General features: G+C 41.9%; 2 long non-coding RNA genes across 3 annotated transcripts in view; one reads left to right on the top strand and one right to left on the bottom strand.

Moving 5' to 3' along the window:
* LOC109453685 (uncharacterized) overlaps positions 1-24,604 on the top strand; it is an 84,232-nt gene that overhangs the window by 44,053 nt on the left and 15,575 nt on the right. For both annotated transcript variants that reach the window (XR_012495119.1, XR_012495120.1), the window contains 2 exons: positions 2,627-2,756; positions 17,180-17,244. This is a non-coding gene — a long non-coding RNA (uncharacterized LOC109453685). The remainder of the gene's footprint in view (positions 1-2,626; positions 2,757-17,179; positions 17,245-24,604) is intronic.
* LOC141570703 (uncharacterized) overlaps positions 1-24,604 on the bottom strand; it is a 53,497-nt gene that overhangs the window by 25,607 nt on the left and 3,286 nt on the right. The gene's annotated exons all lie outside the window — the stretch shown is intronic.

Here is a 24,604-nt window from a genome sequence, read left to right as displayed (position 1 = left end):
GAGCTGCAGAAATCCTATCCATCCTTCAAATCTCACTTTCTCCAGGTGTGGCGACACCAGCAGAAAGGAACAGGTGAGTAGCTTCTCAGTCTCATGTGCCTTGAGATCTGACAGAGTAGAGAGCAGAGTTGTGGGAATTTAGGGGCCCAGGTCAGCCACGTGGGTCCTCAGTTTCCAAAATGTGCACCGTGGAGAGACATGGCAAATGTGTGCTCCATCCAGCTCCGCTGCCCACTCGGGGCTGAAGAACAGGGTGGGGCAAGGCTCCCTCCCTGTATGGAGGTTGCCAAGACAGTGCCATCATCAGTATATCCACCAACTTGAGTACTAACCTGAGAAGGGTCAGGGGTAGTCACCTGAGCAAGGTAATAAAGAAAAGCCAGCCCAAAATGTCAAGGTAACCAACAGAGCTCAGACTGGAATTCATGGATTCTTTAAGCCTGGGCCACAGCAAGATCCCTCAGGCTCTTTATTTCATTTCTTGCAAACTAGCTTACCTGCCTCTCTGTCTTGACTTCCTCTTAGCCACTTTATAACTAGATTTTCATCAGTCTCATCTTCCATTTTACAGTGAAATATCAATTATCACCTACAACAAAACACTCAAATTATGCCACCAGTGAGTCAAAAGGCCCCAATGTAGGTTTGTTGAAAACACAACAATGAAAATGGCCATTCAACACATCTCTTTTTCTTTTTTGGCCTAGTGTTTAATGTATATTAAAATAATATGAATACAACAACGTGTCCTCACTTTTACAGGTGCCTAGTAATCAAAGTCAAAGCTAGAAACCCCTCCAAAAATATTATACATAAGTGAAAAGTGTTTAAGTTTGCACAATGTCAGTTTGTGCCTTATTTTCTCACTTTACTCATCTGCATAAAGTTGCTTTCAGGAAATGGGTCGTTTAGTCAGTTATAGCAGTTCTTTACTTGAAACTGAGCTGGTCACAGAAGCTGCTGAGTAAGCAGCCCTGGCTGGAGCCTGGCATCTGGCCTGGGGAGAGTAGGAAGTGATACAAAAGTGGTTCTGGACTCAGTTTCCTCATCCGTCAAATGGAGAGATTGGCCTAGCCTTAGATAATTGCTAAAGTTCCTTCCAACTGCACAAATATCTCTTTCTCACTAGTTCTGGACCTGAGAACTTTAAATGTGCTGAGCTGTGTTATGAGTTTTTAATGAATCAAGAAAATGCTCTTAGCTTTGAACCAAATGTGGGAGCATCAAGAACTAAATACCAGAGGTGGGAATGTGGGTGGAAGCTGAAACTTTGCTGGCCCATAAGATGATTTTCTGGTGATTAGAAAATGTGCCCTCCTTGGGTGGAAGTACTTTTTAGGCACATGGCTTTGTGAGCCAACAGTCCCTCTTGGGAATTAGGAACAGGCATCTCTTCCTCTGGGTAGGTGTGACCTGCGCCAGGTTCTCTGCTTGGTGAATGAAGCCCCACCCATTCCTCAGCCAAGCCCCCTGCAGGTACCATCTGCACAGCCAGCCAGAAGACCGGTGTGATGCACGTCATGTCCACGAATAGAATTGACAATACCTAAGTGGGAACCTGATATTTTGTGTTTTCCAAATTCCTTTCTTATCTAAAAGCCAGCCAGCAAGCAAGCAAACAAAAAATACCTTGGTGCCAATGTGAGTGGAGATTGCTTGAATTACAACACAATGACCTCTCACTTTACAGAAAGAGCATGTTTTGTGAATAGGTCTTGGATAGTGTCTTAGCCTGGGTTCTTGCAGAAAGTAGAGCCTGAGAAAGGAAGGGAAGGCAGGTGGTTTATTTTAGGAAACACAAACACCAGGAATGGCAGACTAAGATGTCAAACAAAGGAGAAGAGAAAGCCAATCCCAAGTGCTTTATTGAGCTGATAGGCATGGAGGTCAAATAGGGCTCCATCCTGCTTGGACCTTTGAAGACTGTCCTCAAGGAATGGAGGAGAGGATCATTCTTGGCTGTTGGCACCAACTGGTCAAGGGTTGACCCTGGTGTGTTAACTCTTCAGACATATGTAGGAATGGTTAAGTCAGTGGTGCTGCTGGCAGAGGCACTGGGTCAAGGAAAGCAAACCCATATCGCATCTGGTAAGGCTGAGTCACTGCTCCCTCCTGGACAGAGGGTGTCTGATGGGAAAAGCTACCACCAATGACCTGCTTGTCTCCTTCAGGGACACATGCCATATGGAGGGTTCTGTGCCAGTCTCTGGTGACAGGCAGACTATATAGTACAGAAGTTGCTAGACTGGTCTTGGTGAGATGGCACTCATGCTATGGAGGCCATGCAGACCCTCTATCCCTGCTCCATGTTCCCTCTGTCCCCGCAAGTCCAGGAAGGGCTAGGGAGAGGGGCTGGCTGGCATCCTCAGGACATCCTGCCCACCTAGATGTTCGGTGCTGCATCTCAGGGAGGTACTCCCGTGGGCCTGGGTGTGAGACACAGAGCTGTGTGCTATATGCCCAGTACCACAGGTCCATCTACATATTTTCTCCACGCTTTCTTATCTCTTGGTCTCCAAATTTCATGTTTGCTCCTTTGAGGCTTCTGACCCAACCAGCAACCCATTTATCATTGCTTATGGGTCCACATGTACCCTTAACTCCAATTGCTTTTTTCTCCCTACAGGCTTAACGAACAAGGGCATTGTCCACAGCTCTTCTCACTAGGAGGAGTGACCTTCACTACCCTTGAGGGTACCCTGAATCAGGCTGTAGTCTGGTGATGGTCCAGTTTTTGCTAACACCAACTTTACAAGGTAATCCATTTATCAACTAGGTCCAAGTCTTTCTCCAATGAGCTGGTTATAAGGAACTCTAAGGCTTTAGGTGTGCACTGAGCAAGAGAGGTAGATAACACAGGAATCTGAGGCAGCTGGAACTTACTCTGGATCCCTTCTGGACCAATCCCAAATGAAACATTTTCATTGTAGGACACATTATAGCTGTGACTGTCCAACTTCAACCATCTGATCATACCTACCTCCTAATGGGCAGTTCTGGCTGTGTGGTCACTTGATGTCCCATGATCAGAAGACTCGTCTCCGTCAGGGCTCTGGAGCTCTCTTTCAAATGGTTTATAGTTTTCTGCTACAGGAGGAAGGTCTAGCTCTAGAACTCTAGGATCCGCTCTGTAGCTCTCTTTATGGGGCTTTACAGAGACTTCCCACACACAGTATCTTTATTCACAATAAACAGCACCGTTATATCTACTGGTCATACGGCCTGAGTGACAGAGCCACTTGTACCACAGCAGGATCTGCGGCAGATTTTGCTCTGCCTCTCAAAACTGGCAGCCTTCCAAGTCGCCCAATAAATGGATTAGAACGGTGTTCCCAAGAGTAGTATATGCTGCCTCCAATTTCTAAAGAATTTTAGTGGTTTTAAAACATCTCCAACTTCGTTGACACTCCTACAATCAAGAGATGGGGTCTATATCCCCTCTTCTTGATCTGGCTGGAATTTTTACTGTTTCAACTAATAGAGGATGGTGGAAGATACACAATGTGAATTCTGAGGCTGGGCCATAAAAGGCCCTGTAGCTTCTCTCTTGTTCATTGGGACACTTGCTCTTCTAACCACCCTTGAGCTGCCATACTGTGAAGAAGTCCAAGCCACATGGTGAGGCCATGTGTTGATGTTCAAATTGATAGTCCTCATGGACTCTAGCCTTCCAGTCACCCAGCTCAAGCTCTAGAAAACTAGGTGAAGATGACTCCATAAGATTTTACTCTAGCCTGAGTTACCCTTAGCTATTTGAGTTCCCCACTTAAGGTTCCAGCTAACCTTTCTCAACCGAGGTTCCTCATCTGAGCCACTGAAGACAGAAAATGGTTTGAGTGACTATTTTTTCAATTCTCCCAAGTATGGTACATAACTAATACCATTCTAGATACACTGAGAGAAATTAGTTCATTGCATAGAAATGGATGCCTTAACGAATTAGGGATGCAGTCTATCATGGAACCCCAATTTAGAAAAGCTGCAAAATCAAGAAGTAGAGACAAGACATTCCTGGCGTGTCCTATCCAAATTCCTGAGGCACAGAATCTGTGAGCATAACAGCATGGTGGTTATTTTACATCACTGAGTTTTGAGGTGGTTCGTTATACAGAAATAGAAAACTGGAATAAGGTACAAGATCTAACATCTTGTCCTTCACCTCAAAGATGATGTCCCAGCACACCTTAGATCACTGGACTCCTAAAACTGTCACTGATGAGGCAGGTTGCGGAGTCTTTGTGGGGTTTCATTTCTCTGACACACAGTATGCTCCTTCTGTTTACCAGGTTAAATTTGCATGATGTGATCAATATAGCATTCCAGTGTGCCTATGGAATATCAAGGAAATGATGATGCCTGCACACTATTCTGTGACTTTGCACAAGAGACTTCCAATAGCCTTAAGCAAGACTATGAATGTGTACTGATATCTTTGACAATTAAATGAGACATGCTTTTGATCCTGTTTACTGATGAGGAGTTGAAAATAATACAGTCACCAGATCAACAGCAACCTACAGAGTGCCAGAGGCTGTGCTGATGTGTTAGTAAAAATATTTAGCTCAGCAACTAAGATTGGGGTTTACCTCTTGGTTAAGTTTATGGTAGTCCACTGTCATCCACTGTGATCTGTCATTTTATTTTTTAAAGGTCCATACAGGTGAATTATATAGGAATATGATGGAGAATATTATCTTCATATACTTTGTCCTTGATGGCAGCACCAATTCCCCTGCAGAATGCAGTGTTGACTTGGGTTTACTCTCCTGGCTGAGGGACTAGGGATGGATAGGCTGCCACTTGGAGCTTCCAATTCTAATGGCTCTTACTTTGTAGGTCAAGGAACCAGTGGTAGGATTCTGCCGGCTACTCTGTTTATCCATCCAAATTATGCACTTGGGGAATGGGAAAATAACCTCCTGGACCTACTGGATCTATATTGATGTGTCTTTCCGCTCTCAGTTTTTTTTTTCTCTATTTTTACAAGTCAATCATCACCTTACTTGGCTGTTCATCTGTCTCTTCACTGGGGACACTGGCCTTTTAGCCACTGCAACAGATGCTTGAGGGCCTAAGCATCTTCCAGCCTGGTTGCCCCTATAGTAATCACATACAGGTTTTACTGTCACTTAAGAATTGCTACCTGGCTTCTGACATTCCAGAATCCTATCATTCTGATTGATACTAAGGAGCCCAGACTCATGGAAGCATCTCCTATCAATCTCAGTTTACAGGGGACAGACCAACATTGGAGTTTCTCAAAAGATATCAGTACTTTCTTCATCAGTGCATTTCTTATTGCTTTAGTCAAAGCAATGTCCTCTGGGACTTTCTGGGGAATATAGAAAGATGAAGAGTTCTCTGATCTCCCTAGTAAATCCATTTTAACATTCCCATTCCCCCTTTGACCCTTCCTCTATAGTCTGCCAAGGTCATTCTAGCAACTTTACCTTATTTACAGTAATCCATTGCAGTAGCCAAGCTCCAGGCATGCCAGTAGTGTATTATAACTGGATCATGGTGTTTTTGCCAGAATGTTAATTCCTGAGTCAAGGAAGAATCAGTGAATTCTTCCCGTCCATCTTTATATTTAGGCCTCCCTTATCCAATGCCTCTCAAGATGAACTTTCATGTGTATTTTGCTGGTTTCTACCAGTGCCTATTTGCCAGGTCTTACAAGTCTTTTTGCATACAAGAAGCAGGCATTGTATTTCCTAGATCAGGCTGTGCTGAGACCTGACTCCAGTTACTGGTAATGAGAGGAGGGCAAGGTCAGATCTTGAGGAGGACAAGCATGGTCTTGTGAAGCACCTGCCTCAGATGAGGCCTTGGTTTGTTTCTGCACAAGGGGAGGCTGTTTTTCTGTAGAAAGGGGGATCTAGTTTTTACCTTGAGACCAGAGTGGATGACAAGGTCCATTTTTCCCCTCATCTATTATTTGTTTCTTATTTTCTTTATTTCTGCCTTCTTTTAAATTGAGTATTTGTTAATAATTCCATTTGATCTCCTTTATTGTCTTCTTAGCTGAAACTGTTTTGTCATACTATAATTCTCACGTAGCTTAAGAACCTTATAAGATCTATCTCTCTCCTCCAAGACTTTGTGCTATTTTGTCAAATATTTCTTCTTTATGTATTAAAACCTTATTTTACATTTGTTTAAATAGTCAATTATCTTTTAGAGAGATTTAACTATTAAATATATATATATATATATATATATATATATATATATATATATATATACATATATTTATGTAGCAGTTCTCTTCATTCCTTTGTGTCAATCCAGATTTCCACCTGGTATCATTTTTCTTTCTGCCTATATGACTTCCTTTAACTTTTTTTTTTTTTTTTGGTAGCATTGATCTACTGGTGAAAAAAATTCTTTTTCTCGTTTTATGTCTAAAAAACCTTTATTTTGTCTTCAATTCTGAAAGGTGTTTTCATTGGGTATAGAATTCCAGGTTGACAATTTTTCATCTTTAAAGATACTGTTCATTATCATCTCACTTGCATTGTTTCTGATGAGAAACTGTTACTATTCTTTTTTGCTGTTGTTCCTTTGTACATAATGTATCCTTTTGCTATGACAGCTTTTTAGATTTTCTTTTTATCATTGTTTTGAACAATCTGTTTATGATATTCCCTGGTTTAGTTTTCTTTATGTTTCCCATGCTTGGGCTTCAATTGTTTTTCCATACCCCCATCTGCTCTCCTTGTAAATACCAATTATATGAATATTGGACTCCTTAGAGTTGTTCCAAAGAACAACTTCAGTGAGTCTTCATTTTTTTTCATTATTTTTTTTTTCTATGTTTAAGTGGGCATGGTGTCTACTGTTGTTTCTTTAAATTCCTTGAAGTTTTTTTCCTGCAATATCCAATCTGTCATTAAATTCATTTGATCTGATTTTTATATCGGAAATTGTATTTTTCATCATTGGAAGTTCATTTGGGGTCTTTTAAATATCTTCCATGTTTGTAATTCACTAGTTGACCGCCTGCAATACAGGTTTAATAGTTGTTTGAATGTCCTGCTCTGTTAATTCTATCATATGTGTCAGTACTGGGTTGGTTTTGATTGGCTGTTATTTTCCCTCAGTATAGGGCATATTTTCCTGCTCCCTTGCACAACTGGTAATTTTTTACCAGATGCCATACTTTGTAAATTTTACTTTGTTGGGTACTGGCTCTTTTTGTATTCCTATAAATACTCTTGGGCTTTGTTCTGGGATGCAGTTAAATTGCTTGTAAACGATCTGCTCCTTTTAGGTCTTGTTTTGAAGATTTGTTAGGTGGAACCAGAACTGTGTTTAGTCTAGGGTGAATTATTTTTCATTACTGAGAAAAGAGCCTTCTGAGTATTCTATTCAATGCCCCATGAATTATGAGGCTTTTCAGTGTGACTGGTGGAAACATGCAACTATTCATGGTCCTGTTCCCTCTCCTTTTTTGGGGTGGTACATTCCTCATTGGGTAGCTTCCTCACATGCACTCTTTGATCAGTTCTCTGCTGACTATTTAAGGGGAACCTCTATAAATATCTGCCCCTCTGACTTTGTGTAGCTCTCTTGTCTCCAGTAGTCTGTCCTGCAAACTTCAGTTGTCTTGGTCCCCAGGAATGAGCTCCATCTTCTCTCATGGAGTCCATTGGACTCCTATGCCTGGATTCTTCTTCCTTGCATGGGGGCCTGAAAACTCTCTTGAGACATTAAGCTTTTGTATGGCTTTCTGTATAGTAAGCCATACTTTTTTGTTTGTTTCTATCTCTTGGAAATCAGTGTCTTAAAAACTGTTGTTAGGCACATTTTGTTCATTATTTTGGTTGTTCCAGGCAGTAGGGTCAATACTCTAACTTAGCCAGTTGTGAAATATCTTTGTCTTTAAAATATCCAAAACTACATTTGACCTTTCATTTGTACATTTGCAAAGATCTTGAGTCCAGAAATCAAGCTGAATTAATCTTAGTAACCTTAGATGACTGACACAGGACTTTGCATATAGTAGGTGCCTGGTAAATGGTTGGTGAATTGAATTACAATAGGATAATCAGGTGAAAATTCCTAAAGGGATATTTTTTTTTGCCTCATGCAAGAAAGAAATATCTAACTAAGAGTTCAGTAATGAAAACCTTTAAAAGACACAGTGATCTTTCTAGTATGGGAAGTGTTTAAGCAGAGTGAGGTACTCATTTGCTGAGAATTACCATTTCTGTATTGTTCAGAGAAAGCCTCAGTCTGATGCCAGCCTTCCATTAACACCTTTCAATCTTTTTCTTTGCCAAATGTGAAATATTATAAAAATATAATAATTAAGGAGTCGCTCTCTAAATTAATTATTAATTAATTGGGAATGACTCTCTCTCTCTAGATTAAATAGAAAAAGGATATTCCCCTCTAAGCTTTCCTACAGCTATCCTCTCTATTATCTACAGAACATCACATAAAAAGGAAGCATGGATACTATTATCTCCAAATGACGGAGAAATGGAAATACATGAAGTTTAAGGCACTTGTTTTAAGTTACACAGTCACCTCGAGAACCAAGCCAAGAACACAGGTCCCTAAATGCAAGACAGAATCCTTTCCCTTTGACTATGCTACCTCAGAATACCAAAGGAGGTTTAAAAAGTCCAATTCTTATTTTTTTTAATGTGGGTTTTAAAAAGTAGGCAGGAACAAAATAGTAAAACAACTGTGGGATTCAGATAATGTGGCATGTGTTTCCACCATAGAAAGTAAGACTGAAATTGGAGTTGTTCTGCAGCAGAGGTTAGACAATAAGAAAATGGAGTAGGGATCCCCAAGGCCCTGATGATCTGAAGAATCTAAGCAAGCATTGAATTAAACTGGACAAGCAGGGGTTCAGGTGAGCCAGACAGTTTTCAAGGTAAACAAAACACATCCAGTAACACAACCTCATTTCAGATAAGAGAGTTTCTGGATAAAGGAGTTTTAGATAATCAGGGCTCAGCAGCATAAACAGACACACGGGACACAGAGCAGGAGGAACTAATTGAGATGATTCAAATAATAAGAAAGCCGGTATCTCTAACCACACTGTTTGGCTTTGGATGGTTAAATTTCCAGAAGTCACCAAGGTAGGGTAGCGAACAGGATAGAAATGTTGGGCAATTAAATAATCTATCGGACATAATTGAATGACAAAATAGTATTGCAATTTACGAATGCCTCAGGAAGGCAGGACAGAGTAAAGAATATAAGGATAAGATGCGAGCCGCGTGCTTGTCATGGAGTTGCAGGGAGACAGGGAAGTAGGTGAAGGGAGAAAGGGGCTGAAAGGCTTTCTCGGTGTCAGAGTTAGCATTTAAGTTCAGTTGTATTCCCATGGCATGATGGAAAAGGGAAAAAGAACTAAAAAATCTGAATTACTGAGCAGAGAGTATCAGACCTGGTTAAGAACAGCGGGCTCTATCCACCACCACCACCTGTCTGCCTCCACCACTCTCTTTCTGTCTCCAAGACATAAGTGCCCTCATCATCCAGCTAGGAAGTCCCATGACTTGAGACTTAGAAGAGCAAAGGCAGGGCCTTGGAAGTAAGGAGCAAAGGGGATTAGATCAATGAGCCCTGGAGGAGAAGGAGAAGTAGAGACGGCCCATTCGAGAGGAAAACGAAGAGAGTCCTTGGCGCAACTGGAAAGGAGGAGATAGTGCATGGGGCAGAGGCTCCATTTCTGATTTCTTTTACAACCACTGTCATGTGGTATTTCTCCCATGGGTGGAAGGCAGCAGGAATGTGAGATAGTTTTTGTGAGAAAAACATTCCCTTTTTTACTGCCTTTCTATATTCTGAGTAAGTCTAGAGAAAACCACAGTTTGAAGCCAGTTTTCCTTTAGCACCTCTCCAACACTGCCTGATGTCCTCTACCCTCTTTCCTTAACAAAAAGTGAATGGGTCTCAGCTTAAGAGCCCCGGTAGGCAGCTGTAGTTAGCTGGAATTTAATCGCAATGCTTTGTTTCCATAGTATTTGTTTCTATTAATGGGAAGTGATCTGGTTTTAAATTTACAGTAGCTTAAGTTTTCCTTAAAGGGAAATTTTGAAAAAAGAATTGATTGTATTAAAATTCAACCTGGGTTATCTAAAACCAATTACCAAACAAAATTCATCATCGACCTAAGTGTCAAGAAAACGATAGGATGGTATGGTAGAACTACACCCTGCTCTGGGATTCAGAACTTTGCTGTGGACTCCAAGTGTTATTTGGGGTCAGTGATTTCATTTTCATTTTTATCAATTTAAGACATATAACTGGTAATCAGAACTTAGCATGAGGTGTTCAACGTTTTAACATATTAAGTTACTAAAGTTCTAGTCAAAGGCAAAGAAATAAGATGTGTACTCAGTACATGCCAACTTAACACACATATAAGCTCAGAAATAGTGAAAAGTCATGTGAAGACCCTCACCCTTAAAGGAGCTCTTGGATGACAACCATTGGAGTACATTATTTCTAAGGGATCTTCTGGTTCTAAAATGCTGTACCAAGTATTCAATCCAGGGCAAGCAAAAGCCATGACCTGATAAGGAAGAATAGTGATAGATTATTGCATTAAAATCTCATTTTCTTTATCTCTACCTCACCTATCAAGTAGATAGCTTGGAATGAATCCACTTGAAACAGAAGTCAGGTGCCAAGTATTTCCCTTGTCACTTAAATCCCTTTCTCCTAAAAATCACTTTTTCTCATGAAAAGTTCTACAACGTTTTTTGAAGGTCGAAGGAACTGAGACCTTAACTAGATGGGCAAGGGCAACAAGCGGTTGGCTTTTGTGGGCCAACTTTTGGCCCTGAAGGGAGAGACTTCCACCTCTGTGCAGCTTCTCCCAATGGCTTGCCCAAAGAATTTCCTATCTGTGGGATCCCCTGAGAGCATCACTTCTCTGCATTCCAGGGCAAACAGGGGTTAGGATAGGTGCTTTAGAGACTGACAGCCTGGGTTCAAATTTCAACTCCCCTAGGGAGCCTCCATCTTATTTAAATTTTCACATTTATCTAGCATAATAACTGAGTGAGATAGGTTCAATTTCAGGGCAGTTGCTTGCTGTTACTACAAAACCTTTGTGTGAATTAGAAAAGCACAAGCCTCTCTCTCTCTCCCCTTCTCTCTCTCTCTCTCTCTCTCTCTGCCCATGAATGACAAAAAGGTACCCTGTCCTCGGGGCCAGTGCAGTTTCCAGTCTGCAGTCCAGGCCCGCAGGCAGCACAGGGAGGTTTAACATCCATCTGCCCCTCCACGGTGCACTTCTAAGAAGGGCTCAACCTACCAAACCTTCCCCAGTGGCCTGACAGTTTTCACCATTTTACAGCCAGGAAAGGTTAAATATTTGTATTGTTAAAAGATCACCCTGGCTGTTTCGTAGAAAATGGATTGGAGGGGGATGAGGTTGGATTCAGGGAGTTGTTAGCAGCTCTTCAGGTGAGACATGATGGGCATTCAGGTTCAGGGGTGGTGAGAAGTAGACAAATTTGGGGATGTTTAGGGGACAGAGTTGACAGGTCTGGAGGCTGCTGTGAAGATTCAAGAGATGATGGATGATGATGATGATGATGATGATGATGATATCAATACTACTATTTCCTGAGGGCTTACTGGTACCATGCACTAAGTTATTTATATAAGTTCTGTGAACCAGGAAAATTGACGTTTTACTCCTAAATGGTTGCCATGAGAGTCAAAGAAAACACAAAGTGCCCATCCCATAGCAGATCGTTCATAAATGGTAAATACTAGCTAGTGAGTGGCCAGTATTTGAAATTCCTGTTAGTTGAGAAGCCCTGGTTTGTGCGTGTGGGCGATGGAAGATAAATAGGCAGTGAAGCAGAATTAAGAGAGTGGTTTCATCACTCACTGAGCATCAGATTAGATTCCTCAGGTAACTTTTAAAGGTGACATGCCCACCCCCATTCACTTGGTCTGGGGAGGGGAGGGGTCCTGGTATCAGTGTTTAAAGCTCCGCAGAAGCCAGGACTGAGGACGGGGGTTGAACACGGCATCTTTGGACTCAGACACAAGGTGACATCCTGGTTCGGCTCTTCACAGTGTGGTTTCCCTAAGCCGCAGGTTCCCTATTCGTAGAAGTAGGATGGTCATCCAGCCCCTTCCAAGTTATCTAAGGATTAAACAAAGGCTGGTATGTACTTTGTGGTACCTCTGGGGACATCTCTGTCCACGCCTGGCTTGGCATGGTGCCTGGCCCCTAATGTGGGTTCACTAGATGTGGCTGCCGTAACTGTGGGGTCAGGAAGCAAAGGGACCTCTGGGGGCCAGGGGCCAGCCCTGGGGCTGAGAGCTCTCCACATCCATCACTTCGTGTAACCTTAGTCCAAAGTGTGACTCGCTTTCACAGAGGCAGAAACCCAGGCTTGGGAAGTAAATCATCTCTCCGAGGGCGCCAAGCAGGAGAAGCTGCTTTGGAGTCCCATTCAGCCTCCCAGAGGACAGCTTAGTGGTGGGCAAGGAGGGAAGTGTAGGGAGAGGAGACGGGCAAGGGGCCGGGAGAAGACGGGCTGCTGATTCCAGGGCAGGTGGAGAAGCACATACCTAGTGTACGGCCAAGGCCTGGAGATGACATATACTAGCCGGTACAATAGCTAGTAGACAGGAAGTATTCCGTACATGTTATTTACCTTTTATCCTCATTCAGAGCTGCCTCCTGCCCCCAAAGTATGGGCATGAGTCCATTTTCTTTGGTGGGACACATCTGTTGGCTTGTCTGTCCATCCTTCCCCTTCCTGGGAATTGCTCCCCCAGCCACATGTTTACGGGCGCCGCCATGGCCATACAATGTCCCGTTTGGTCTTTGGGGAATTCGGAAGGGGTATCTATTAGAGAAAAACAGCCCCTCTGGCCTGGGAGATTTTGACTTTCTGTTTTCCATGTGTGTTTGCTTTTATCAAGGCAGGTAATCTGCTACTGGCCAGATACAGCTACTACATTGGGGCCCAAGGACGTCCCAAACCACTGCCTGGGAATGCCAATTTCTCATAACAAATTAGAAATCAACACTAGCAGTTTCCTTGCTAAGTAAAAATAAACATAAAAAAAATGTTTTTTAAATTACATAATTCCTTCTGCACTACTGCATTAGGCAGATTTTTCTTTTTTCTTTTCCTGAATGTACAGCAAATCCCAAGTGATTTAAGCTATGGGGCTTCTCTTTAAACACAATATGAAATCACTACCAAATTTAAATAAAAAATAAATTCTGTGTTGTGCTAGGAGATTTTCTTCTGCCAAAAACTCTCACACAATTAACACACTAGCAGAATGTGTTGCTAATTTCATGCCACCAGAGTCTTTTCTACTTCAGAATATAGAAACAAAATCGGGTCAGAGCTCCAATAATAACAGGATTTTGTTAAAATATGCAGCCCGGCGCTGTAGATATGTTGTAGGCATGGGTGCAAAGTAGTCACAGCGATACGTGAAATAGCTTACTCCTGCAGAGAGAACTGGAAGAATTTGTTTCCAGTTTCTCTGCAACACGACAGAGAGACACAGAGAGAGTTCAGAACTGTGTGGTGCTGTGGGAAAAATGCGTCATTATCAATGTTTGTCCATCTACATACTATACAAGGGAGGCAAATGCCAGGCAAAGAAACTCGCGACTGGCAAAGCCAGAAAATCCTAGAGCTCTGCTCTCCCATTGCTCCCACACTCCTCCCCAGCTTCAGCTCCCTCCTCGAAGCCTCCATACGCAGGGCCTGGTCTTTTCCATAACAAAAACAGCGATAATGAAAATATTTTGGCAGCATTCGGGGCCTTTCACATGGTGACCCTGACCTCCAAATCAATTTTCTTTATTCTTAACCTGACCTTGGCATCCATTCTCCCTGGCATTCAATATTTGTTACAAAATCCTGAACTCCAGGAGACCTCCCCTCCTCCCCCCTGATAACCAAGGCAGGCCACCCTGGTGAAGAGAGAGAGAGAGAGAGAGAGAGAGAGAGAGAGAGAGAGAGAGAGAGAGAGAGAGAGAGAGAGAGAGAGAGGGAGAGAGGAAGGAGAGAAGGGAGAGAGGAGAGAGGAGAGAGAGAGAGAGAGAGAGAGAGAGAGCTTCTGGACAAAGAAAAATAAGGCGCTCCACCAGGCTGATGTGTTCTTTCGCAGTCTCATTTGCACCAAATGCCATTAGCCCCGTTATTTACTCAGACAACAGTGGAGGCAGCCTGCTCCCCTGCTTGGACGGGCGCTCAGGATGACACCATGCATCAAGGCCAGCACAGCGCTTCGCTTAAATAGTGATATGTAAGGTAGAGCCTGTTACATTTAATCCATCACCCCTGGGTTCGCCGAGTGCAGAGACTGGAAAAATTGCGCACATTTCTCCATTGCCGCCTGCGTTAATATGAGGAAGGGAGTGAACTGAAAAGAGAAAGTGCCAATTTCAGCACACATGTTAAAAAGAGAAGCAAAGAATAAAAGGAAAAGAAAGCATCTCCCTGGCTGGGTGGGTGGGGTGGGAGGTTTTTAAAGGAGAAGACTGCTTTTCAGAACTCTTTGCATTTACGATGAGAATAAGTGCCCACAGAGACAAGAGTTTTGGGTCATCATACATTTTGGAGGAGAAGTTCGCTGGCAGGGGCTATTTTTCTGCAAATTAGTTTTCTCTCAAGGGTAATGGTGGGGGAGGAGCAGAGGAAAATGAATTGGAGACACTGAATAATCGCGTATTGTTTGGCTGGTTGTGGGACCTCTGAACTGAAGCTCTGAGAAGCCTTTCCAGGCCCTCTTTTGACATTAGCCAGGGTGGGAAGTCTCTCGCAGCTGTTGATGAGTGTCGCGTAGGGGCAGCCATGGGGCAGAAGTGTGGCCTCTCAAACGATGGCCCACGGAGCATCAGCCCCACTTGGCAGGAAGGCAGGGTCTGCTGGTCATTGCCACTGAGCACAGGGCTGGATAGGTGGCCCCGCAGGGCAGTGAGAGGAGGCAGGGTCCAAAGTTTGTGCTGGTCACCAAGAGGTGAGCCAAGGGGAACGGCAGGAAAAACACAGCGATGCAGGAGGAAATGATAGACCAGTTTTCTTTGGGGCCCAGGTGGGGGGATGTTTATAAAATGAAAATGAAACAGTTCATTGAAAAGTGTTTGTGTCTCATTGTTTTCAGGTCCAGATTCTGACTGGATGCTCAGCGTTGTGTTCTTCCTCCAGACCTTTTCCCATTCTCACTTTGGCGTTTAAAAACATTGCATCGTTTAAACCAGTGCCTCTCAGCTTCCCACAAAGTACCCCTAATGCAGAGGGTTAAGTCCAAGTTCAGGGACTCAAGAGATAGAGCCAGCCAGTGCCCTCCAAAAGGAGAGACTTCTTGGAAGTCTTGCATTTGTTTATCTTTTAAAATGTACCTAAAACTGATATATTGTGAAGTACTCTGAAATACTTAGCATTAAAAATAATACTTCAAATTTGCTTACTAAGACACAGATCAGTCTGTATCAGAAAAAAAGAAAGAACACAGCCACCAATTTAATGCATACTTTGAGTGTGAGAGGCATCCTTTCAGATTTCCAAAGCTTAACGTTTGAATTAGATTTTTAAAATCTGTCATAAAATCAAGGAAATAGGGTCATTATAATCAAGGAAAATGGAAACTTGAGGAAGTAACAACCAGTTTAATCTGTGACTCTAGACAGACTGGGCATACTCCAGTTTGCAAAGCATTACAGAGGAGACGGCTATTGGAAAGTGATGAAAAATAAACTTCCTTGGTTATAAGCACTCTGTAATAAAATGCTGTGTCGCATTCACTCCGGCGCTGTCAGCATGCATTGCAGCACGAGGCACATAGCAGGTGCTCAGTAAATACTTGCTGAATTGAAAGTTGTTGATAGCACTCCACATTCCTACTCCCCTTTAGGTAGCCTGTGGCAGAGTGATGAGTGTGGGAGGGAACAATTACTCAAGCAGTGTGGCAGGTGGCCCTTCCTGGGAGGGCAGAGCATGTGCTAGGTGTCCTGGGACGGCTGTCAGAGTCTAGGCACTGGGCTCACACCCCTTCTCTGCCAGTGACCTCATGATCTTAGGATTTACCTTCTGACAAAAGGGAACAGCAAATCTCACCCTCTCGAAGATCTAGTTTAACAATTCTACAATTCTGTATATTTGGACTTATTTTAAGAGAATTTCATTTCTCACCAGTCCACGTGCGATGATGCTATTCTAGGGCTGAAGCAAGAGGCAGGGTGGGGAAGAGAAGTCAGCTCTTCTGTCCACTGTACTTTCTTTCCTGCTGGAAGGGCAAAGAGGGCCCAGAGGGGTCCCTGCCTAAGAGGTTGGCCGCTGTAGTGCCCTGGGCCTTGTTCTGGGAAGAAAAATCACAGGACTGAAGACAAACTGCAAAGTGTGGTGAAAACCCCTGCAATTCCCTTATCACCAGTTCATGTAGATTAGGGAATTCACAAAGCAGCTTCCTGTAATTCAGTTTACCTCCCCCCTCCTTCCCCTCCTTTTCTTCGCCTAACACCCCGTCATTTTCTAGTGCATGGCTCACTGTGTACTGGTACTCAAACACTGGTCAAAGTGTTTAAGCAGACTCATCTTAAGTCAGTGTTGGGTGATATTGGCTCACGTTTTTGCTGTTGTCACAATAGATTATTTATTAAAATGACCCAGATTTTAGGGCCAAATCAGTAGGAGCAGGAAAAGAAATACATGATGATGTCAAATTTAAAACATCAGGCAGAAACGCACCCTTGTGTTATGTTCAGTGAAAAGTAAAGTTGGCGATTCTTAAAAATGCAGTGTTTCCCACTTGAAGAAATCCCAAACTTATAAAAATAGATTGATTAGAGAGTAAGATTTTAATTATAAAAGGATTTTGCTTTCTACAGTGATTCATCCTATGGTTCCAACGTCTTAGAAGAATTTGAAGTACTATTGAATCTCCTTCCCCCACAAAAATTCATATGTCACTTTTAAAAATTAAATATCTAAATATCTGAAATATATTTAAACATAAATAAAACATGGAACACTTATATACTTGACTTAAGATCTCTTTCCTAAAGTATGGAAGCTTTGACATTGTATCATATTTATTCACTCATGTATTTATTCAAGAAAATATTGGTCAAGTCCTAATACTTGGCAGGCACGGTGCTAATCCTGAGGATATGTCCTGATGTCTTGATACTTTTCTCTTTTCTTCTCCACAGCGTCCATTCTCTCTGTGTCCCGGGGCTATGGATGCAATCGTGGGTCTGACCCACTGGAGAAGGAGGTAACTACTTTAGGATGACAAGTAATGCCCTGCGAGAAGAACCCTGAAGTTGAAGCTATAGTAAACAGTCAGAATAAACTTTAAGTCAGAGGTTGACGAACTTTTACTCATGGAGACTGGCCTAAAGCAGGGCTTCTCAAAGCCTGGTCCATGGACCAGCAGCATTAGCATCACCTGGGAACCTACTAAAAATGCAAACTCCAGGGCCCTGGCCCTGACCTACTAAGTCAGAATCTCTGAAGAAGGGGTTCAAGAAATTGTGTTTTCACAATACTCCAAGTGCTTTTTATACACGTTCAAGTAGGAGAACCACTGTCTTGAAGTTGTTCAGGCTTCATTTGGGCAAAGTCCCTGAAGCGTCTTTTTTCAAGTCTTAGTAGTATTGCCATTTGTGTTCCATCATGTGCCCATGATATCTTTAGTAATCTTAAAAATCACACAAGCATCTCCCCACCAAGTCATTTATGCAAAGTTCCAACTCAGGGAGAAAAACAGCAAATTCTCAGTGATAATCAAAAGGCAAAAATATTTGGACAGGTAACTTTAGGAAGCAGGGATGGATCACTATGTACAATGAAGTTGAGCAATTAGGTTTAGAAAGCCACAGCACAGAAAATAATTAACCCACAAAGTAATCATCTTGTAAGTCCCAAAGCTAATGATTAAAATAAACCTGAAACAAATGATTGTTTAACTTTTAAGCTGTGCTTGTTTTAGCCACAGCGTACTTCAGGTGTGAGCTCTAGGGAATTCCTCCTGCCTGCCGAGATTGGCTTTAGGACAAGGGCATGTGTCCATTCTCCTGCCTCTTCTTCCCTGGGGAAGGCTGCTTGAGTAGCACAAAATAGCACTCCAGTGTGGGTTGGGGAGGTTGGCTGGGTTGCTCAGCTGTGCTCAGCACTGGGGTGCATCAAACCCCAGAATTTCGTCTGCAGCTGTGGTGGGCTTCAGCCATGTTGAATCCTATATAACCTTGGAGGCTGAGATGCATGCTTCGTTTTTATGCAGTTTGCTTTGCACTTTCGTTGGCGGTTTATATTTGCAAAGCATGGCACTCCCCTCCCCCACTTGCCTCTCCACCCAAAGAAGTGAATTAATAACTAGAAAACGAGACAGAAATGAGATCTAGAAGGGCCCGAGCTTGTGAATGTCACTGTGAGCAAACAGCAGTGGAGAGAAAAGGTTCCTTTCCATCTTTATGTGCAGTGCTGTCTGTGCATTGACTTGTTTCCTGACACATGAGCCATGGCTTGAAAGGAATTCAGGCCCCAGCAAATTTTGCATTGCGCTTCAATGTGGCCTCTGGGATTGAATAAGGGCAAATCTATTATACTGTTGCTATGGAGACCCTGGCACAACTGCTGATAAAGAGTGTCTGATGTTTGGTAGGCCTTATAGCATGGTACATACCATTTAAAGGACAGTGTGTGTGTGTGTGTGTGTGTGTGTGTGTGTGTGTGTGTGTTTAGCATGCATGTGTGAATCTGTAAAAGAGCAAGTGTGCCTATGCATGTGGGAGGAATGGCTGGGGGAGGTGGAGTGCAGACCAGGATGCAGTGAGAAGGAAGGAAGAGGCTGGTTTGCTGTATCATGAAGGAATGTTCTGTATTTTCACAAAGAATTTGTAAATACTTTCTTGCCTCTAAAAAATTAATTCTGCCTTCTAAGAATCTACACGTTAAACAGATGGGGGCAGCAGAAGATACGCAGACTCTCTGCTTAGTCTAGCAAAATTAGTCTTTAATTCATCTGAAAGAGAATTAGGCTAATACAATAAAAGTGAAAATATGCTCTTTTGCGTCCTTTGATGAATGCTGCCTCCATTCAGCCGTCTGTCTGAGGATCAATAGTGGGCCTGTAAGGATTGCCAGCATTTGCTAAAGCGGGCTAGCAAGATGATGGATTTTAATCATTAAAATGATTTTATAACCACGAAACAAAGGCGGCTGATCGTCCTTTCATATGCATAATCTCAATTTTGCTGGTATTGATTTTGCCAGTCCTAAATTCACTTCCTGTCTGGAAGGCAAATCTCACCCTCCCCAAATTCCATCCCATACACCCATTTCTGGCTCTCAATGACCAATATGGGCAACTTGCCTTTTTTTTTTTCTTTCTTGGTGCCCTTTCCCGCATTAGTTTCAGACCTGGAGAGGGATGGCACATTAAGCCTGCGCCAAGCCTCCTGGTTGGTGTGGTTGGAGGCGAGGCTTCTCAGGCAGAATCACCTACAGTAAGCAAGCTTCAGAACGCAGGCTCTAACAATAGGAGGCTGGGCGATTGGCGACAGTTGATAGGATTATTATTATTACAGAGTGCAAAAAGCTTCTGCTTTCTTTTCTGCTGCTTTGCAGACCTCGTAAGGCCTCTCTGTGATTTCTGCATAGTTAATTTGTCAGTTTATAAATTACCACATTATGTTAACGCTGAATGCTTCAAAACACAAATATATGCACAGAGGGCTTGAATATTTGAAGTGTTTGAGTACTATGGGGAAATAATTTTGTTGTCAAGCTGTGGCAGATATAGAACTGCTAGGGGATACATGGCCATTTCATCAGGACTGTGTCGGTGATGGCCTGTGAACATCCAAGGGGGAAAATCATCTTTTATCACTATTGTGTACCGCGCCGGTCCAGATGGAGGATAAAACATGCATGAGTTGCCCGCAGCTCTGAAAATAATTATACTCATTTGCCAGAAATGTAGAAAGTGCATCCAACCAAGTTACCACCCATCATAGTGACACTCCGTTTGCATACTGATGAAGTTGAAAGCCAGAGACAATGGTGTTGGTATCAGTAGCGAAGGGGGGGCTGGGCACCACCAGTGCCGTAGGATTAATAGCGCCATCATTTTAGATTATGCAGCATTTCACTTATGCTGCATATCAAAAGACTACTGCCTCTGAGGTTCACCTCACTGTTTATAAGATTACAGTTTGCTTTAAGACTCCAAACATTAGCATGGATTCTTTTCAGGTGCCACAAATGCATGCAAAAATATCTGTGTTTGATAAAGTGCCTAGAATGTCCTTATGGGTAAATATATTTGGATACCATTATAAGTGCTTACATGTGTGTATATGTGCTTGGGAGTGTGGGCGGGTGTATACATACCCACAGGCACATGCATGATTTTGGAAGACTGCAATGGAACACGAGAAGACAATATGCGCATGCTAAGTCCTGGTACTACTGCAGAGTAATTGATGAATGGGTTTTTAAAATGTAGAAAGAGAATGCATACAAGTAGAACCCAAGAGAATAATTCTTTACATTGCTATCAGCTCGGCTTATATGTACTTGCTTTAATCGTAGAAATCAGCAATAAAAAACATAGACTTGGTTATTTAATCCTTACTGAGTAAAAGAGAAGGTCTTATAATGACCCTCTAAAATATTGTAAAATATTAAATTATTTTGATATGCCTCTCATTTTTAGACACCTATAAAATAATCAATGGAGCCATTACCAAAAGATTAACATATTTCTTTAAATTTTTGAATCCAGCAAATGCACGTGTATGAACCAAGAAGATGCATTTTTCTCATGGAGCTCTGAATTCTCATAGGTGTTCCCCAGTTTGAAAATAACCCAATCATGATGTTGTCACAATGCTTATTTTTAAGTAATGATTTTAATTAAACCCTCCAAAAAGGAAACAATTCTGCACCTCTCTTATATGGTCTGTACTCTGATGATTACACAAGTGCAGTTTCCCATTTTGCTCTAGTGTCATGGGGGCAAGGATAACAATTTCCATCTCATCACAGGAGAAAGACACTCTACCTCACTCTGCACAGAGCTCACTGTAATCAGAGGAAGGATTTTACACTGTAAAATTACAATAAAATAGCCAAGAAAAAAGTACAGTTTCAACAGAAGTGGTTCAAAGACAAGAACATAATGCAAGATACCACAGAATATTTTTATGGCAACAAATGTAGATCATTCCAACTAAGTGCGCCAGACTGGACCAATACATCTTTTAAAGGTTTTCCAGTTCTACTTCCCTTAGAATGGTCTTTGAAACACAGGGGAACAGGGAATCCTCATAGCTCGATAATGAGTGGTGAGAGAAAACGAGGCACGCCAGCTCGGCCGGGATAGCAAGATATACTCTTGGTATACCAAGCACAGAAAGAGGCAGATCTACAGAAATGCTGCTTCTGTCTTTCCTTTCTTATGCTATTGTATTAGCTATGAGAATACCACGGGGTAACACAAAAAACCTTAGGACTGTCTTGAAATCATCAAGACCCCAAATTTTCAGGGAAGTCCCAGAAAGTCTCAGTGGGTCAAAAACTTCTGAGAAAAACAAGTGATATATTTATTTAAAGTTCAGTAAGAAACTAGACCAATTTTCTGGTTTTCAGAACTGTTGTTATTTATCAGTTTTTACATGCCTGAAGTTCTTCCCATGGTCTCAAGGCTCAAAGAAGAATGAACAAAGAGGCAGATTGTGCACACACACGTACACAAACATGAGACCTTGTTAACAAGGGCAATGTGATAGGAATGGACATTTAGAGAATGCTTTACTACATGGAATATATATATATATATATATATATATATATATATATATATATATATATATATATAATATGTTACATATGTTATATTTTATATATATAATATTTAAAAAATAAAGATAAATAAACTAGAGTGATTTGAATGCAAGTTTGACTTCTAAGCTCACAGATTGTATCATACCAACGAGTGCCAGGCTTCAAGAGTATATACAATATACATGAAGATCTATGTACCATGTGATGGGGCAGGTAAGGCTTCTGTGCTAATAAGGGAATCATGTGAAAAAGAAATAGGAGGCAATATTCATCAATAGTGATCTTAATGATAACAGCAACTACATATTTGAATGCTGAGGGTGTTTCCAGTGAAGTAATCAGTGTCTTTTGGTGACAAATTACTTTGGGGGAGAAATAAATATGGACATAATTTTTCCTACATCTTACACATGAAGCACCAAACTGTCCTCCTGAATACAAACAGTCCGTTCTTTACCCCACTGACAGTCTTCATTGGGTCAGAGAAGATGTTAAAAACAAAAAAAGGAGCTCTTCCTTTTCCTCTGCCCCTTTTCTTCCTGAACAACATAGTCCTAAATTCTTTAGATGATGCAGAACAAGGTTGGAGACTACTCCAAAAGAAGTGGGGACGCTGCAGTGGCCCAGAGCAGAAGTCAGAGACTGAGTAGACTGAGGGTGGTACAGAGAAGGGTGGCCTGACGTAGGGTATCAGAGCCTGAGCCAGGTTACAAGTGTAGTCATGCAGGAAATTGGCCCAGTGTGGGAAGTTAGAGCCCAAATGAAATGAGAAAGGCATCCACAGAGGGTATGACACTGGGACACAGTGAGTCAGAATGTAAGCAGAATAAAGTGGGCATCCCTCTGTGACATGGCCCGGCAGGGGGGTGGGGCTCACAGCACAATTAGGGTTGCAGGTTGTCCATGCAGAGAGGTGACTGGCCATGGGGTGACAGAATACACACAGGGAATGGATTATAATAGGCATAGTAGCTTGGTTATATACAGAACTATTGCCCAAATAATTAAATATATTGAGGACAATGAGAGCTAGACTATTCATGGTTGGAGAAAGGAGTTACAAATATGGAAAGTCAAAAAACTAGAACAAATTTTGTACTGTTGGTCTAAAATAGAAGATATGAGTATGACTCATGGATTTTGATATATGAAAATGATACGGAAATAAATGTATACGTAACATATACTCCCTGGCTCTATCCACTGAGAGGAGCTGGGAACAGCAACAATCCAATAGTGATGAATACACCTAGTGCCCAGATTATGGTTTCTAATACTATTCTCTACTGAAAGGACCCAGGATTCCTTGGAAAAATGGATGATTCCAGGGCTGGGGCAGAGAAAATACAAGATGAGCCTGGAGTATCTCATTTTGCAGAAAGAGCAACTAAGTCACAAAGAAGTTAAATGACTTGCTCAAGTCACAGATCTAATAAAACTGCTGTTGAATTATATGTGGGTGAGACAACTCTAACAGAGTGAGAGAAAAAAAACTAACATCTAAAATGGTTCTGTATTCAAGTTGTTTATCTTTAAGTTCTTACTCTTATTTAGAAAAACAGAAAGTGGAAATCAGAGATGATGGATCATGACAGGCTTATGCAAGACAACAGCATGGAACGCTAATCAGGACATCACGTCGCAAAGGATAACTATCATGTTTACAGTATTCACATATCACTCTACTTGATTTTCCCACTTTGACTGACTAACCAAACAGCTCCCAACCCTAATCACCTGATATAAAGAGTGCTTCTTCTGCCACTTGATAAAGTCTACTGCTACTTACAACAAAGTCAGTGAGCACATAAGTCAATGCTGACATTCCACTGACGAAATTTATGGGAACCTGAGTGTTTTCTGAGTCCTGATACTCAATAGCTGGGAAAGCTTTTCCGAATCCCTAACCACTTTGTGCTTGGGTTTCTGTCTGTAAAGTAAGGGACTTAGACCAGAGTATCTCTAAGATCCCAGTGAATCATCATGTTCTAGTCTGTTTTTCTCTCATTGATGGGGCTGAACAAGCCTACAGCAATTCATCCAATGGTTAGTTTTAGGCTCATCTATTCTGCCATAGTGACGGGCTGTGTCTCAGCCGAGATGGCTGATTAGCTAGTCAGGATCCCCCAGCTCCTGAGTGGACCTCAGGCCTGGATGCCTGTCAAATGGCCATATGTAAACGATGAAAGAAGTGACACACTGTAGATTACAACTCTGAACCACAAGCATAGGTTGTTAAAGATAAGGCAGTATGAGTCACTTTTCCCAGCTTCTACCCTTCCTAGGTTAAAATCCTGTCGCTCCCTTTTTCTCGCTTTCTCTCCTCCCCTCCCCCAATTTAGAAAATGTATTAATGCTTTTATCTCATTCAGATTACCAAGTACACTATGAACACTGTTGAATCTCAAAGTCTGTTGACCTATAGCAGATTTTTTAGCACAAACTTTTTCAAATTTTGAAATTATCACCAATTTACAGAAAAGTTGCAAGTAGAGTACAAAGAAATTTTTCCTGATCAATTTAAAATATACACTATAGTGTTTTGGGGATGATGAGGCCTCAGGCTGGCAATTACCCTCTCCCCCAAATCATAAGGTTTTGATAAGAATTAAATGAGATAATGTATGTGATAGACAAAAAAATTGCTCCCCTTTCACCCAACATGGAAAGGAAAACATACTAGAATGAACTTTGTGGTGTTGGTTTGGAATTATAGCTATCAGTGTGACTCCTGGTTTTTAAATATAGATAAATATATAAATATAAATGCACATACCTTTCTCTGC

Source organism: Rhinolophus sinicus, linkage group LG03, assembly GCF_036562045.2.
Source record: "Rhinolophus sinicus isolate RSC01 linkage group LG03, ASM3656204v1, whole genome shotgun sequence".
In the NCBI taxonomy this organism is placed as follows: Eukaryota; Metazoa; Chordata; class Mammalia; order Chiroptera; family Rhinolophidae; genus Rhinolophus; species Rhinolophus sinicus.
Note: the sequence above shows the minus strand (reverse complement) of the source record. Positions and strands in the feature narration are given on the sequence as shown.